General features: G+C 46.9%; 1 long non-coding RNA gene across 1 annotated transcript; it reads left to right on the plus strand.

Annotated features, from left to right (window-relative positions):
• The first annotated feature begins 12,413 nt into the window (after window positions 1–12,413).
• LOC129161953 (uncharacterized) lies at window positions 12,414–14,890 on the plus strand. The gene is made up of 4 exons (XR_011519214.1): window positions 12,414–13,861; window positions 13,941–14,108; window positions 14,196–14,364; window positions 14,563–14,890. It is a non-coding gene; the product is annotated as an uncharacterized lncRNA (long non-coding RNA).
• The last annotated feature ends 256 nt before the right edge of the window (window positions 14,891–15,146 follow it).

Genomic DNA, 15,146 nt, shown 5'->3' on the forward strand with positions numbered 1-15,146 from the left:
ACCCCGCGTGAGAGGATGCAGGGGTTCCCCCAGTGAGCGAGGTCCCCGCCCACTGAAGGGGGAATCCTCAACATACGTCTCTTCTGACGTATCGGGTGTACCCGGAGGCGGACGAACCAGCGTTGCAAGCGCCTCGTGCGCAGCAAACCTAGCGGCACCACCGAATGGGCTGCGGACATCATGCCCAGGAGTTTCATGACTAACCGGGCTCTCACGATCTTGCGGGGTTGAACACGGGGGATCACCGTGGAGAGATCTGCCGCTCTTGCAGGCGAAAAACGTGCTCTCATTAGGGAGGCGTCCAACTCCACCCCGAGATACACAATCGACTGGGATGGAAGGATGGAGCTCTTTTCCCAGTTTATAGAAAACCCTAGGGTTGACAGATGCTCTGTCAACCTCCTGGTTTGCTGTGACGCCTCATCCTTGGACCGAGCGCACAGGAGAAGATCGTCCAGGTAAAATAAGACCCTCATTCCCTCCGTGCGCAGCGGCTGCAGCGCGGTCTCCAGACATTTGGAGAAGGTGCGCGGGGCTAGCGAGTAGCCAAAAGGGAGACGATTGAACTGATATTGAACTCCCTTGAACGAAAAACGCAGATACTTCCGGTGGTTTGGAACTACTGGTATGTGGAAGTATGCGTCTTTCAGGTCGATTGACGTGAACCAATCCCCGGGGCGCACATATTCCAGGACTTGTCTCATCGTTAACATGCGGAAATGCATTACTGCTATGGAGCAGTTGAACAGGGACAGGTCGAGAATCGGCCTCATTCCTCCCAACTTCTTCGGTACTACGAAGTAGCGGGAGTAGAAACCCGAGAGTTCTTGTCCGCAAGGGACTCGGGAAATAGCGTCTTTGGACAGAAGTTCCCGGAGCTCCAGCTCTAGCGCCTGAGACTGTACTTGCGATGTGAACGTCGTCTCCACGATCCCGTTGAAGGGAGGTGGAGTGGCCTGAAAATGAAGTGTGTGACCGCAATGAATGGTGTCTGAAATCCATTTGCTCATGATGCAAAGGCGGCGCCACTCGTGCGTGCGTTCCGACAGTGGACGCGTGTGCGCGGTCACGTGAACAACGTCTGAGGGTTGTGCATGCGTCCTTACCGCCGTCGCCCATACCAGAGAACTGGGGGCGACCCATGGAGGGCTGCGCTCAAAAGGGCGAGTGCGAAACAGCTGGAACAGGCTGGTCCACACCGCGGAGCGTGGAGTCCGAGAGTGAAGGACGAGTGGGAGCCGGGCCTGTGCACGGGGGCGACAGAGTGCTAGCGGATGGAGCCACGCACTGTGCCGCCGCGCGTGGTCGAGACAGTGACATGACATCCCGCCCCACCCAACGGCGTGGGGAGAGCGGGACGAGTGGGGCCTGGCTGGATGCTGGGGCCGGATCGCAAATGGAGCGCACCCTTATGGCTGGCCGTGTATTATGACTACCTGCAGGAACATGAGTGCGTGCAGCAGTGCTTGGTGTGGGGAACATGTGTGAAAACTCGGCAGAGGATTCTGCGGAGGACAGTAGGATTGTGCTCTTTGAGTGACGTTTTTTTGGGTTTTATTTCAAAACCAACAACATCAGAACAATCAGTAACACACACATTCCCCCCAAAGAGTCACTTCCGTGGCTGCTTTCAGCGAGGCTCCTGCACCTGGGACTGCCAAGACGGCGTCTGCTGGCCCCGCCGGAACCGTTGTCCGCCATCTCGCTGGTCCTGCTGATGTGGAGCCAAAGCGGGAGGCCGGCTCCGTGGAGCGGGCGGCGCAGCTGGACGTCTGAAGCTTCCGCGCCGTTCGTCCCATCCTCTGGCTGAACGGCAGGAGTGCGAGGCTGACCGAGGGTGGACCAGGTCTCGCACCGTAGCCGATAGTTCGGCCGTCTTCTGAGCCCTCTCAATGACGCCCCTAAGATGGGGACCAAACAGAACATTGGTGGTGATGGGGCCATCCAGCATCTCTCTTTGCAGATGTTCCGGAATGGAGGGCAGGGCCTTCAGCCAGATCGCTCGCTGGATGAGGGTCTGCCAGGCACCGATGCGAGCAGAACCGGTGAGCACAGCAGCACACAGATTGAGGATAGCATCAGCAGTCTTAGTTATGACGGTTTTCGACTCCTCGGGAGCTTCCAGCTCCTCCATCATCTTGGAGACGCTGAAGGCAAGAAGGGTGATGTTATTCCCTGCAGCGCCGGTCTGAAAGGCACACTGATGTGCGCGGTCGGTGAGTCGCGTCAGCAGCTGGTCATGTTTTGAAGCGGGAACAGCTTGCGGGCCAGCGAGGTGGTTCTTGGCGCCGAACAGCGAGGCCAAATCCGGCTCTAGCGGAGGAACGGACGGCCAGCCTTGGTCGGAAAACCCCTCGACCTTGGTGATGGGCGCATACATGGAGACTGGCGCCTTGAGCTTGGCAGGCTCGGAGAAGGCGGCAGACCAGCAGCTCATAGCAGCGGGGAAGTGCGGCCAGATAGGGTCTGGACAGCGTGTCTGAGTTGCCCCGAAAATTCCCGCCAAATCATCCGCTTCAGGCAGGGCCGGTTCTGGCACAGCTAGCCCCTTGCGGGCTGCTGCGCAGAAATGATGGCGGGCAGCTCCTGGAGCAGTGCTCTCACTGCTGGCAGGGAGGAGCGAGAAGCCACTGGGGCAGAAGGACCCGCTGAGCGAAGCTCGTCGACCTCCGTTATGTCTAGGAGGGATGCCGCCTCATCGTAGTTTTCGCTGTCGGTGACGTCATCCAGCCGGTTGAAGCCAGCCGGCTCCTGACCGGCGTCGAAGAAAACCAAAGCCTTGTCCAGCGGGTAGGAGTCAGCCACCGGAAATTCTTCGTCGGCGGCGGGAGTGAAGTACTCGACCCGGCGAATCTTCTCTGCCACGGGCAGAGCGGCACAGAACGGGCACGAGGCCTGCGGGGTCAAGGCCAGGCCAGCATGGTGAGCCCCGAGACAGACCTCACACTTAGCGTGCAGGTCGCCGCTGGAAATGGAGCCCGTCTGGCAGGTCGGGCAGGGTCTGGCGTCGCTGGACATGGCTGGTAAGTCGTCTTCGGATAATTTTGCTCTTTTGGGATAATATTTGCTCTTTAATAAAGCTCTCAAGCTTGGCATGAAGAGAAAAAGGAGGTGAGCAGTGGGGTCACTGCGGTTATATACAACGAGGGGGCCCACTATTGGTGGGCGTACATTTAAGCTCTTCATGATTGGCTGATGCGGAGATCATCCTTCCAATAGCAGCTAGCTTAAGGGCTAAGACTAGACGAAATAGAACCTCCGATCCACATCTGAAAACCTCCTGGCTGTTCCTCAAACCAGACTAAAAACCAAAGGGGACAGGGCCTTTTAGTCTATTGCCCCCAGACTTTGGAACAGTCTGCCTTCAAATCTCCATCTCTTGAAATCTGTAGAGGTCTTCAAAAAAACATCTTAAAACTCACCTTTTCATCCGGGCTTTCCCCCGCTAAATATTCTAAAAGATGGCTTTGTTCTTGTTCACACCTTGACTTTGTTTTTACTCCTGATTTTGGTTACTATTGTTGTCACTGCTATTGTTTTTATGATATTTTATTGGTTTGAGGTATTTGCCCTGATTTTACTCATGTTGTACAGCGCTTTGTGATTTAAATCTGTGAAAGGCGCTATATAAATAAACTTTACTTACTTACTTACTTACTATAGGGGCGCTGTATCAGCAGCGGTGCACCGAAAAGCGCTAAAATTGCTGCAGACAAAGATCAGAAATAGCTTTTCTCGCTAGTTGGTACATATCTATGGTTGGTGCTATTGATGTCCTGATTTTCCCCCAGGCCCTTCCATATCAGAACAGTGCTGTACAGTGATGTCTGTGCGTGTCTGTCTACTTTTAAACGTAGCACTGGTGCAGCATCTTTGAATTACCACTTTCCCCAGAACTTTATTGAACAAAAGTTACGTGTAAGAAAAATGCTTTTTACTGGTGCACAGTGTGGTCATCTGGATGCAGTGGAAGAAAATAAAGGAACCAGCAAAGGCAGAACCGGTCCAAAGTTTGGGATCAAAAGTGCAGCTACACGCAGATTGGCTAATGCTAAAGCTAACGGGTAGCAGTCTCACCATCAAGTAGCGCACAGAAAAATATGATGATCATAAAACTAAGAAAGACTTAACTCTACAAGAGGGTGAAAAGTCCCCACCAGCGTTGTGGATCAGAACCGCTGCAGATACGAGTCACATTACTGCTGGCACAAGTACAGCAAGCTTCTACCATTTAACGTAATTTGAACCAGATTATTGCCAACCCGTAAACAGACATGCCACCATTACATTGTTAGCAGCAGAAATTAAATGTTATTACCATTTCCAACACAAATGCAAGTTAATGAAATGCGTTATATTTTACTGCATATATTTACAGTATGTGTCATTTAGACTAAGATGAGTGTTATTAATACAAACCTAAAATGTTATGAAATGTAGGTCAAATATATAAAAATATTTTAACTATAAATATCAGATGGGAAAAAGGGAACACCAATCTAATGCATATTATTGAGCCTTTTATACGAGTCTGTTATTTCAGCCTGATCATTTTGTTGTTTTATTTCATATTTTTTAGCAGCAAACCAGTTTTGTTTCACTTGAAACTTTGTCAAATGTAATAGGGTTAGGGTTTATGAGATCAAATCGGTGCTTCTATGGGTTGGCTCCACTCTGCACTAGAAAATTTTACTTTATTTAGAGACGTGTCATAATTTCTCCCCAAGCCCCCCTACCACCGCCACAGCTGGAAAAATTCCTAGGGGAAACACTGCTATTTGTGTGGTATTCACGCTCAAACGCAGCAAAGAACTTGCAGTATCAACAGCATGTGTGATTATACAGATCGTGCAGATAATCCCAGTTTGAGGAAAAGGGGCAAAAAATGTAAACAGGTTTGTCAGATGTTTTTTTTAAAAAGTGTTAAACTCACTGGGCATTCCCATATTTTACAAGAATCTTAAATTCCTGTTCATTAGGAATATCATGTGCCCTCCTCAGATGCTGCCTTAGATTGGCGTACCTTCTGAAGTAGAGGCCACATAACTTACTCTATGGACAGAAGACACATAAAGCTGAGGTTCTTCACCTTTTCCAAAAATAAAGAAATGTTCTGTCTTTATATCCACTCACCATATTTACTGTATTTTAGTTAAGAAATTCAAACCTAGACAAAAGGATACAACAAAGCTGATGATTTTGTTTTTTAAATCTTTAATTTCATCCCAATCCCCTGGATTCAGACACACCCTGAGGAACACCCAGAGTTTGGAAAACTCCAAATCTCTCGAATTCATCTTGCAGCAGAAGGTTATAAAAATCATGGCTGTGTTCGAGATGAGCCAGTTCTGCGCAGATTCGATCACCGGTGATCAGTGTGCAGTGCATGCCGGTTAGATTTGTGTCCGTCTTGACGCCGACTTGCTCTGACGTCATGCATACGTAGGAAACGATATCCTCGTGAGATCAAGGCAGCCGCAGATTTTGGAGCAAGGCGCTGCAGTTGCTCTCCTCCGGATGCTAAACCTAGGGCATGACGGGAAACGCCTGGCTCTCACCTGGTCTAAGATCTGATTGGTTCATATTTTGATCCAAACATCCGGTGGTAGAACGGGAAATGCTAGTTGTAGCTATAAATCAGGTTTTGATGATGACAACTATATGGGCCATAAAGAGAAATGTGTTTTGTGTTCTTTTGTCACGTTTCCTATGAACACACTAAAGCTATAGCTGATAACCTTTATTTATTATTACAGTCATGTTTCCATATACAATATATGACATCCACAAGCAAGTGAGGATGTGTTTCGGTTGCTAACGGGCACCAGAATTAAAATAAATAATTAAACAAGTATGAACTCTAACGCGATATCTCCAGCCATCGTCACCCACGAGCTACACATGTAGGGACATCTGTCCGACTTAAACACCATCTTTCAGCCCCTGCTGCGTCAGTCTGCTCTCGTCTGTTTTCCAGGCCAGGCGCAGCTCAACTCGAACACGGCCCGTGTGTCGAACCAGGAATCACATGAGAATCACTCAGAATTAATATAAGGATAAGCATATTTCGAAACACTGCCATCATAATCTACAAAGAGGCATTTCTTTATATTTCTGTAACTTTATACCATAGATTAGTTTTTCTAGTCATGTTAGTTTTTTTTTTGTACCTATGTTCTGTTTTATTCTGGAGCTTTAAGCCAAAATAAACAGATTGTGTTTGAGAAAAAAAATAAAAATAAAAAAAGAGCACCAGGAGACAGGCGAGGCAAAAGTCACTGAGGCCATCTTGTGGCCGCAAAGGGGCACGGCCCGTAACAATGATGAAGATGAGAAGTTTATCAACTTTGAAATCTTTGAGTTTTACCAGAAATTTGGACCTGCTGTGATGAGCATCAAATGCAGCGTGTGGTTGGTGTGGGAGGTTAGGGGTGGAGGTACACAAGAGCAGAAGATTGTGCTGGTTGCAGATTGCTACTAAAAACAAGTGGCACGGGAACTGGGCACACCATAAAGGGGCTAAGCTAGAACTGCAAACTTACGGCAACCACCCCTGTACAAATCAGCCAAGCTCACAACGAGGAGGCGGAAAACACAAAAAAAAAAAGCATTATGCCGGAGACAGCGGGAAGAAACCAGCAGCAAAACCATTTCAATACCCCGCAACAACACAGAATAACCAGCCTGGCTGGTGACAGAGAACGGTAACACACTCTGTTTAATCAGGGTTTGAGAAGTTCCGGTATCTCTTAAAATCACCACTTCCTGGTTAATATCACTGCCTATCAAAGACACCATTCCAGTAGACAGAAACGGCATAAAGCTCAAATGAGTGAGTTTACATTTATCCACACTTTGTGGGCTTTTAGCACTAGCAGCTATGGGCTTCGTCGGAGGTGAGCTTCTATTCCTCTGGTTCTTTCACTGGAAACGAAAGCAATCACGAATGAAGTGACCTTTTTCATGACAATAAAAAACATTCCGGAAGGTAACCATGGTCAGACGGTCTTGGAGAGGGTCTCCGGCCCTGGCTCTCTAGGAGTGATGAGGAGAGGTGTAATAAAATTGGTGTGTGGGTTAAATGATATCAAAGTGCTGTGTCTCTTAAAAAACAAAGGATTTATTACAAAACGAGAAATATTTACAACAATGATTTTAATATCATCTCGGGACATCTCGGGAACACTCTGCAGCGCTGGGGATCAGCGCCGCGTGATATTTTGGATTTAATCTGCCCGCCTTCTGTGATCCAGGGGTAGTTAATTAGTCTTTTTTTGTGTGTGTTTAGATAGCGGGAGACCTCTTTTCAGCCACAAGATGGCCGTAATGGCCTCTGCCTCGCCAGTCTCCCAGTGCTCAGCTGATTCAAATCAAGGATGATCACTTGCCAGCTGTTAAAAGCTACTCCCAGCCACCAGTTCTTTGAGAAGGTCCAGGGTAGTGTAGACTGGAAACAGTTTGCACTATTCTCTTCACCTCGGTTTGCTCATTTGGTAAAACTCGTTCGCACGTTCGCCTTTGGTTACTCTCGTTAGGATTTTGGATATTGGATTGGAATTTGTATTGGATAAATTGGCTTTAGAATCACAGACAATCAGAGAGAATTTTATTGCCAACGCTCCAGCGAACCAGAGCATAGGAACTTGACTCCACATAACAGCCTGACCAAGATTACACTCACACATATAGACAGGACAGATACAGGCAGACCACGAGAGCAGCCATAACGGTGCTCATTTCAGTAGATAATAATAATGATAATAATACATTTTATTTAAAAGCGCCTTTCAGAACACCCAAGGTCACTTGACAGAAAACACGTAATAAAATACAATAAAACAATACTAAAACCCAAACAAGAAAAAACAAAGAGAGAAACAGTTCAATAAAATCAGAGGTTGTAGGCAGATTTAAACATATGTGTTTTGAGTTTTGTTTTGAAAAGGGTAAAACTGTCGATGTTCCTGATGTCTGGGGGAAGTGAGTTCCAGAGACGAGGAGCAGAGCGGCTGAAAGCTCTGCTCCCTGTGCTAGCGAGACGGGCAGAAGGAACCACAAGATGGATGGAAGAAGAAGATCTGAGTGAACGGGATGGGGTGTGAATACTTATAAGGTCTGAGATATATGGAGGAGAGAGGTTGTGGATTGCTTTGAAGGTATGGAGGAGAATTTTGAAGATGGACCTGAATTTAACTGGGAGCCAGTGAAGCTGCTGGAGAACCGGGGTGATGTGGTGAAAGGAAGGGGTTCTGGTGATAATACGGGCTGCTGAAACCTGGACCAGTTGCAGTTTATGAAGGAGTTTGTTGGGGAGACCATAAAGAAGTGAATTGCAATAGTCGATACGGGAGGTGACGAGGCTGTGGACGAGAATGGCGGCAGTGTGAGGGGTCAGTGAGGGACGGAGACGGTTTATGGAACGTAGATGGAAGTATGCTGACCGAATTATGTTATTAATGTGAGCTTGGAAAGAAAGCGAGCTGTCGAGGATGACACCCAGACTCTTGATGTGAGGGGAGGGGGAGACTATGGCGCTTTCAATAGTTAAAGAAAAGCTGTCAGATGTTGAGAGGGTGGATTTAGTGCCATCTAGAAGAAGTTCAGTTTTATTGCCGTTGAGTTTGAGGAAATTAGAGGTGAACCATGATTTGATTTCAGAGAGGCAGAGTGTAAGGGAGGATGGTGGGAGAGTTGAGTTGGGCTTACTGGAAATGTAGAGCTGGGTGTCATCCGCAAAGCAGTGAAACTGGATATTGAATTTGCGGAAGATTTTGCCGATAGGGAGGAGATATACTATGAAGAGGAGGGGCCCCAGGACAGAGCCCTGGGGCACACCTGACTTGACTGGGGAGGGTTCTGAGGTAAAGGATTTTAACTGGATGAACTGAGTGCGGCCAGTAAGGTAAGATTGAAACCAGCGGAGGGGGGTGTGAGTGATGCCTAAGGAAGAGAGTCTATTAAGGAGGATGGGATGAGAAATGGTGTCAAAGGCCGCACTCAGATAGAGGAGAACGAGAATAGAGATTAAACCAGAATCAGCAGCAATGAGTAGGTCGTTAGTGATCTTGATGAGAGCTGTTTCTGTGCTGTGGTGGGGACGAAAGCCAGACTGAAACTGTTCATAAAGGTTATTGCGGGTGAGATGGGAATGGAGCTGAGATGCAACAGTTTTCTCTAGGACTTTGGAAATGAAGGGAAGATGGGAAATGGGAAAGAGGTTATTGAAATCATTGGGATCTAAACCAGGTTTTTTTAGAATAGGGCTGACTGAAGCGGATTTGAATAGGGAGGGGACCGTACCAGAGGATCGTGAGGAATGAATAATGGCTGTTATAAAAGGGAGCAGAGAAGAAAGGCACAATTTAACTAAAACTGTTGGAATAGGGTCAAGTTGACAGGTGGAAGGTTTGGATTTGGTGATGTAATCTATTATTTCTGAGGGATGGGGAAGTTCAAAGGAGGAGAACTGAATGGAGGGTTCAAATAAATCAGGAGAGGGAGGGGAGGAATGAGGTAAAGAGGGATGGATTCTATTGACCTTATCATTAAAAAACTGAAGGAGAGAGTTACAGGTTTCTGAAGAGTAAAGATGGATGGGTAAGGAGTCGGGAGGCTGAAAAATGCTGTTCATGATGGAAAATAATGCCTTAGCAGGAGTTGGACGAGATGAGACCGGAGTAATACTGAGATTTGGCATGGGAGATGGAGTCCTTGTAGAGAGAAATCTGAGCAGAATATAAGTCTTTATGGATGGTGAGACCGGTTTTCTTGTAGAGTCTTTCAAGCCTCCGGTTGGTAGCTTTCAAGGAGCGTAGGGCAGGGGTGAACCATGGAGCAGACCGAGCAAAATATACAGAGCGGGATTTGATGGGAGCAAATGAATTAAGGATAGAAACCAAACCGTTATTGTACTGAATGACAAGATAATCGGGAGTAGAGGACAAATTAGGGGTCAGGGTGGCAAAACTGGAGGACAGGGAGGCTAGATCAATGTCCTTAATATTACGAAAAGAAATGATACGTGGTGACTTGATGATGGAGAGACGGAGGGGAACAGAAAAGAAGATGAGGAAGTGGTCCGTGAAAGGGAGCGGGTCAGCTGTACAGTTGGAGGGGGTCAGGCCGGAGCAGCAGATTAAATCCAGGGTGTGACCTTTAATGTGAGTGGGAAAATTGGCATATTGATGAAAACTGAGGCTGTCCAAAGATGAGGAGAAGTCTTTGCTGAGTGGGAGGGCCATATTGTCCATATGAATATTAAAATTACCAAGTAAAATTACATTTGGGGAAAGGGCGGACAGATGGGATAAAAGAGCAGAGAGTTCATTTAAAAACTCAGGGCTGAACTTGGGGGGGACGATAAACAGTGACAATTATTGTGGGGGTCGGGCCGGAGAGTTGACAGGCGAGGCATTCCAGAGTGGTGAGAGGAGGAAGGCTTACGGGAAGGACCTTCCAAGTCTCGCACCACCGCCGCGGCCTGACCCACGTGGTTTGGAGAGGTAAACAAATCCGGGAGGAGTACAGTCATTGAGTTATGAGAAATCGCTGGGTTGTTGCCATGTTTCGTTCAGACAAAGAAAGTCTAGCTTATGGTCACTGATGGTATCTTGGAGGAGATGTCCTTTACCAGAGAGGGAGCGAATGTTGAGAAGACCAAAATTTGCAGTGCGGAAGTCCCTGGCGACAGGAGAATTAGCCCGACTAGCCAGCCGGGCTAACACGCTGGAGTCAGCAGCTCGGCAGGTATTCCTGGGTAGCCGCCGGCTAGTCGTGGACCAGAAGGAGGGTATTCCTTTGGAGCCGTCGAGATGGAGGTTCCGCCGGGACCCCTGATGGATATACCGACTGCGAGGCTGGAAGGTGATGTCGGGGAAGAGGCACAGAGCTGGTGGTGGAGATCCGGAGTAGTGAAAGCGGAGGTTGAAGAGCTCCGCCGCCGAGTACTGGAGAAGGCCATCCACGGACAGAAGAATGAGCGACAGAATGATCCAGGCCAGTGAGAGGCACAGAGAAATCCTGCTGGACCACATTATGGAGTGGAGCAGGGAGGTGGTGACGTGGAACCAGAATGCAAGCTGAGCAGGTAGGTGAAAATGAGTTTTCACCGACACAGGGATATGACTCGGGTGAAAAAGAAGAAAAAAAAAACACAAAAAGTTTGTTTGCCGGTGAGCAGCGGCAGCGAGACGCGCCAGCGTTCACTCAACCGGAACCGGATGAAGAGGGGATTACATGAGGAGAGTTCGGGGAGGGAGAAAAAGGCATTAACAGAGTTACGCCAGCAGGGTGTAGCTCTACTATGCAAAAAAACACCTCAACATATAAGCACAAACGTCACAGTTCACAACATGAGACCCTGTAGGTGGGGGGGACCCTGGTTTCCTCAGCGGGAGCAGCCTGTGTGGCGCTCGGCCAACTGAATCCACAGGTGGGTGGGAGGTCATGGGAAAGCAAAGAGCACAGTGACTGCCTCCTTCTTGATGACCTCGATGCAGAGACCACAATCTGAAGGGGGGGGGGGGGGGGGGTAGGGTTTTCACAGCATTTGTCTGCATTCCTTCCATCGTGGGGTTTTTTGCATGCAACTCCAAGGCTGCTTATGGCGTCACATTGGATAACAGGACTTTGTTTGGGTCAGGCAGAGATAATTTTCCTCTCTGCCTCAAAGTCTATATTGATCATTCAAGTCCTCCAGTGAAGCCAATTCGGTGATTAAACATCTCCACACCGTCCGGTGACCCTCTCCGAGATGACATCCATCTTGCTCACTAACACCGGTAATGCAGCTAAGACATTGTCCAGCTTGCGATTCACCTCGAGTAACGTCCCAGTCTGTGAGGTCTCCACCCGGACGGTGCCGTCCATGGGTGTGGGTCGTCCTCCAATCGCTCCCGTCATCCCAATTTTTCGGAAAACCAGATATCCTCCCACTCCAATCAGAAGAAATCCAGTGACCGCCCTTTGACTTAGACCTCGGATCGCCCCTTTGGTATTTATATAATTATTCTTGGTTCTTTAATCCCCATCCCCTTCTGGGTTGGCGTTAGGGTTGTCACGGTAACCGGTATAGCGGTAAACCCCGGTAAAAAAGTTGACAATAAAAGTAACCGTCCAGTTTTTAAAAAACTAAATTATCTCGGTGGGTTTACCGTGGCCGCGGTTTCGGCGCGGTGACCCTTACCAGCCACCGTCGCTTCAGCTGAAGTTCCCGCGGCGCGCACACGCACTTTTTAGTTTGCAACGGCACCAAAACTTTGAAGCTGAAATAATGGCCGAAGGAGGACTAAATCGGAAGTATGGGCATATTTTGGATTTCAGAAAAATGCTGAGGCACATTTAATAGAAGACGGCTATCCCGTTTGCAGAACGTGCAGGAAACAAGTGTCTGCAAAAGGCAGCAACACTTCGAATCTAATGGCACATCTGCGTGACCATCACCCACGTCTCTACAGCCAGTGCAAGGTACGTTAACATTAGCATTTTAGCTTAAATGCATGACGTGAGGACTTTTGGTTCAGGGAGAATGCAACGAGTCACTATATACTGCAGCCGCAGCGTCCTCTGCCAGCATTTAAACCGTGTCACGGACACCCTGTTGCTGGATGAAGCATCTTATTTGTTGATGATGAAGAGAAATATACAATTAGTTCATTGTCATTGATTTGTTTACTTATTCAATGTCATTTATACTTGAACATTTGGATTTGATTACATAGTGTAGTAGTTATTTTAGTAATTTGTTTAATGTGGCTATTTATTTTAAATACATATTTTTTAAGGTTGACTTGTACAGTGCTCAAGTCAAGTGTGGACTGGAGTTTTAGATTTTCATTTTGATAATGAAGAAAACAAGTATATGAGACAACAAGTGGTGTTTCTTTGATTTGTTTACATATTGTTTATGTTTTGAATGTTTGGATTTGTATAATTTAAACCTGCACTGACTACTGTAGCATGTACCAGAAAAATAAGCTATGTGTTCCTTTACTTGTGAAAAGTTGCACTTTTGCTAAGGCTTTGTGTTATTTTAGGTTTAATAAACACTGTTAAACCTTTTCAAAACTATTTCAGTTTGTGTAGAACAGGACTATCAATGCTTTCTGAACATTTGCAACACCGTTTAAAAAATACCGCGATAATACCGAAAACCGTGATAATTTTGGTCACAATAACCGTGAGGTTAAATTTTCATACCGTGACAACCCTAGTTGGCGTTTTCCGTTCTTTCCTTTTGTAAATAACTCTCTTTGTGTTTGTGTATATAACTCTTTGTGTTTTTGTAATTAATCCTTTGTTTTTTTAAGCGACACAGCACTCTGTTTATTACTCAACCCACACACCAATTTTATTACTCCTCTCCTCATCTCTCCTAGAGAGCCGGGGACGAAATAGGTTCTCAGCTTAGAAAGAGAAGTATAGATGGCCTGTCCATACTTCACTTAACATGCGGTGAACTTCATGGGATCTTGAGAAGAGATCTTGAGAACTGAACTTAAGATGGCATTGGAACTGTTTTATTAATCAGGATGTTTTTGATTCTGGACAAATCAAAGCTGACAGATTTAATAAACACCACAGAGACTCTGCCATGCTTCAGACTAACCTTGGAGGAATAGCTCCTTTATCACGTTACAGGGTCATGTAGTAACGTTGTTAATGGTGTTTTGTTTTGTTCTTCTATAAGGAAGAGTCAGAGAAGGAGCTATCCCTGAAGGAGAGGGCGTTCCGTGCAGTGGCCCCCCACTTTGGGGGTCAAGGTAGAGCCTCCAGGAGAGGGAGTTCTTGGCAGTGGCCCCTCACTTTGGGGGTCAAGGTAGATCCTCCAGGCTCAGGGCAATTTCCTTCGGCCCCGCCATTGGTAAGAAAGAATACATGGTGTATTTGCAGGTGTGTGGAATGTTTTCTTGCTACATTCATCTTGTCCTGCATCTTTGCAGACTCGTACTTGGAGGACTATGCAGCATATGTGTTTTGTGAAGAGGGCACCACAAAAATGCAAGAAAATGCTGTGACCAAGGTCAGCAGAGCAAAGCTCTTCATAAAATACATGATGCACGGCTGCGAGACAGGCCCGTTTTGGAGCTACGAGTTCCTATGTTAAAGTGGTAAGTGCTGAATTAAGAAATGGTTTACCTTGCTGACTTATATCTGCGCTCTACAATATGTCTCTTTTATTTTTGTTCTTTACACAGTTACCCAGCAGCGTTGAGGAGAGTTGGCATGGCCCCCACCACACTATCTCTGTACATGGGACATCATATAAGAAAACTTCATGTCGCCCAACTCAAAATGACCAGCTTTTAACGAGCAGTTAACCTGGGCCACCGTACCGGAGTCCTCACACGAATGAAGGTCAAGGAGGTGAGGGAGGCCATAGGCAATGATGAGAAGGGCTATCTCATCAATGTAACTATCACAGAAATGTTTTTGATTCTTCTCCATTAAAAATACAGATCTCTTTAGGTTGTGTGTATTTTACAGATATTTTCAGCATTGGAAAAACAGGTTTTATACCATTGACTGACCCAACGGATTTCTGTCACACTTTGTGTTCTGCAGGTCATGGAGCACAAGACGGTCAGGAAGTTTGGCATGGCCCAGATCTACCTAACCCTTCTTTCCCGATCGAGAACCATGATATGTGGACAAACAATTCTGAATCGTAAAAGAAGCATGCTATAATCGATTATACTGGACTGTCTTAACTCCACTGTACTGAGTTGTTTTGAGTTAGCAGGGTTCCTATGGGCTTCATCAAGTTAAAGACTTTTTAAGACCCCCTGGGAACCCTGGTCAGGTAAGGCCGTTGGAAAAGGCCTGTTAGCTTCTCATCTACCACCACACACCACATTCCATTGTGCAACATTCAATTGTTCATCTAAACGAAAAACATCATAGATCAGACTGTGTAGGAGAGGACAGATTATGCAAGTTGTTTATACTCACGCTCCTAATTTCTCTGTGTTCATCAGAAACCTCAAGTCAATGGAGATGGATGATGATGGTAAGCCAGCAGCCATGTAGCAGCAAAATCTTGAGGAATGGCTTGCTGCTTGTTTTGCTTCCTCTTGGTCCTTTCTCCGTTCGAGAATCCAGGCGGAAACTCTGGTAATCTTCTATAAGTTTTTCTGCAAAAAAGAAAA

Source organism: Nothobranchius furzeri, chromosome 2 (genome assembly GCF_043380555.1).
Source record: "Nothobranchius furzeri strain GRZ-AD chromosome 2, NfurGRZ-RIMD1, whole genome shotgun sequence".
Classification (NCBI taxonomy): Eukaryota; Metazoa; Chordata; class Actinopteri; order Cyprinodontiformes; family Nothobranchiidae; genus Nothobranchius; species Nothobranchius furzeri.